The sequence below is a fragment of the Heptranchias perlo genome, chromosome 18 (assembly GCF_035084215.1).
Source record: "Heptranchias perlo isolate sHepPer1 chromosome 18, sHepPer1.hap1, whole genome shotgun sequence".
Classification (NCBI taxonomy): domain Eukaryota; kingdom Metazoa; phylum Chordata; class Chondrichthyes; order Hexanchiformes; family Hexanchidae; genus Heptranchias; species Heptranchias perlo.
Window position 1 is genome coordinate 42,101,773 of NC_090342.1, and position 3,344 is coordinate 42,105,116.

The following is a 3,344-nucleotide window of genomic DNA, read 5'->3' on the forward strand; positions in this document are numbered from 1 at the left end:
CAAAGGCTGGCTACTGGGCAACAAGGTCTATCCCCTCATGAGGTTGTTCATGACCCCGATCAGGCATGCAAACACTCATGCAGAGCAGACATACAACGAGAGCCATGCGGCCACACGGAATGTCGTCGAGCACACCTTAAACCTCCTAAAGCAATGCTTCGGCTGCCTGGACCGTTCTGGTGGAGCCCTGCCGTACTCCGCTGAGCAGGTGTCAGCATTGTCGTTGTATGCTGCATGATGCACAACCTCGCCATTATGAGAGGACAGCCCTTGCCACTGCCTATCCTGTAAGACCCTGAGCCATAGACTGAGGGAGAGGAGGACGTGGAGGAAGAGGCTGAGGAGGAGGGGGAGGAGATGGAGGAGGAAGTGGAGGAAGACGCAAGAAGGCAACAAGATGCACAGGCCCTGTCTGCCAGGGCTCTGGGTGCTCACCTTATTTGTGAGCGATATCACTAACCTCAGCGACACCTTCCAAGTCACCAACAGTCCTACACTCCCCACCTGTCCTCTCGCACATGACCATCAAATCGCCCTCCATATGATTATACATTGCTTCCTCCCGCAGCTCATCGCATAAATAAAAAAACACCACCAACTGCGACTTCAAATCAAAATTTATAATGTAACACGTTAACTCAAGTATCAAACATTGTGCAGTCCCTTAGTGCCTGTCGATCGTGTGTCTTTTCCTTTCCTTGTGCACCTACGAGGTGCATCCCCATTGACTTGAGCACAGGTGGTGGAAGGCTGCTGGCCAATGGAGGAGTGTGCAGATCGCCTTGGAGGACGACCTCGAGCAGCTCTGGGCCGGGAAGGCCCGGCTTTAGACTGCACCATCTCAGTGATGGCCCACTCAATGATCCACAGCACGATCTCCTCGGGGGGGTGAGGACGTGTAGGCGTGCCTGTCCTCCCTTGGGTCTTTCAATCTGCTGGCTGTTATGCGCCACCTTCTCCTGCAAGCCAGAGGGAAGTGTGTCTGTGAGTGTCCTGCAATGTGTTTGGGTGATGTGCCTGTCATGGTCGAATAGCTGCCAGTGTGTGTGACCTGTGAGTGGTGGGTGCGTGGATTGCAAGTGTGCTACTATGTGAGGGTGAGATGCAGCATTCGAAGTGCAGTGTTGCGTATGAATGGGCAGCATTTGTTGGTGTGTGGAGCAGTGCTGCGATTGGTAGGATGTGCCACTCAACACTTGCATTCACTCACCTTGACCACTCGTGTCAAATCATTGAACTTTTTCCAGCACCGTATCCACGTGCGTGGTGCTATACTCCTGCCATTCGCCTCCACGGCCACTTCCTCCCACTCCCTCTGCAGCTGGTGTCTGGAAGGTCTCCTGCCAACCTGTGGGTACAGGATGGCTCTCTGTTTCTGCACTCCCTCCACTAAGGCCTCCAGTGCGCTCTCTTACTGCTGCATCCATTCTGCCTGTCATCCTGCACTGCTTCCATTGACGGTGCACCTCCCCTTTAAGAGGTGCAGGATGCCTTTACCTAGTGATGGCCATGCCCCATATTTTGCACCCTGCTGGTGTGTGCAGACACTCAATGGCACGGGTAGCGCCGGCTGCACGTGGATATCATGGTAATGAGGATGCAGCATGAATCTCGTGTGCTGCCTGCATCGGTAACACTGAGCATGGGTTAATCGGGCACCCTACGCCCGGTATCGAGCCTTATCCAATTTAACCCCCGATGGGTCTGAGACCGGTTTTGAAGGACCAGTATGCCTTATGCAGCTAGTGGTACCAGCAGACTAACTAACATTTGAATTCTAACACAAACTATGTTGGACATTTGGGCTGGTATTCTGGGAGGATGAGATATGAATAGGCCGATGAGCTTTCTTCGCCTGAAATTATCTGATGCTAACTAATCTGCATTTATAAAATTTGTACTTTTTTTGGTTAAAGATACAATTCTGTTCCTGCAGTTCCACTGATTTACACTAACACCATTTTAATGGGGGTCAACCGAGTCAAAGTCAGCTACCTCCTTCCATGCTCTTGCACTCTAGCCCTGTTAAGAACATAAGAACATAAGAAATAGGAGCAGGAGTAGGCCAATCGGCCCCTCGAGCCTGCTCCGCCATTCAATAAGATCATGGCTGATCTGATCCTAACCTCAAATCTAAAGAACACAAGAGGTAGGAGTAGGACCCGGCCACTCAGCCCCTGGGCCCGCTCCGCCACCCACAGGGCCTTGACCGATCCGAACTCAGCTTCATGACCAATTTCCTGCCCGCTCCCCGTAACCCCTAATTCCCTTTACTTCCGAACAGTACTGCTTATGTATTAGTTAGACAGCACATTAGTGTAGCCATATCTTCTACTCTACATCACTGAAAAAATATGTAATACAATATATTTATCACTTAACAAAAACTATTCCCACTATAATTCAAAAGGAATTTTTAAACATTTTTTCTTTTGATCCTCGATCCATAGAAAGACCACTCCATGCTTTAATCAAAATTTTCAGTTCTATTCCCCTTTCCTGTTTTTTTTTCTCTTCTCTTTCTGTTATCCTTCCCTCTGTAATTTTTTTTATTTTCGCAGTGCACCTGGGTACAGATGCAAGTGCTGCTTTCCATTTCTCTTGCTTTCTCCCACTATAGAGCAAAAGAAAACAAAAGAATGTTGTAGAAGTGAGTTATCACAGTCACCCTGGCAGTAGTGACCATCCTGTAGCTTTAATAGAGGCCTTTCACCACAAAGGATCCTGGGATAGCAATGTCTCCATATAATTCCATTACATTGGTCCCGATATTAGAATGGAGGTGGGATGGCAGTGTCGGGGTGGGGGGAGTGAATGGGCGAGTGGGTAACCCGACCAATAGAAAATATCTGTTTCCCACGCGATCGCAATTCAATTGGTGCCACTTAACGTGGCTTCTGGGTTTGCCGTCAGAAAGCTGCACAGTGGGCGGACTGTGGACTCACATCACAGGCTGTCAGCGGGAGGAGCTCTATTTAAAGGGCCATTGCTCCAAAGGCTTTTGCTGGAGCAAAGACCCAGAAACCACAACGGAGCGGCACAGGGGCAATGCTGCTCCAAGGTTCAGCCACGCCTCACTCCAGGTGCTACTGGATGGGGTGAGGAGGAGGAGGGAAGTGTTTTACCCGGCGGACGGGAGGAAGTGCCCTGCCTCTGCCACCAAGAAGGCCTGGCTCGAGGTGGTAGAGGAGGTCACCAGCAGCAGCAACATCTCCCGCACCTGGATCCAGTGCAGGAAATGGTTTAATGACCTAACTAGGTCAGCAAAAGTGAGTACACTTACTGATTCTCCTACTTTCCGTGTTGCACATCACCGCCCCCACCCCCCCAACTCATTCTGCACT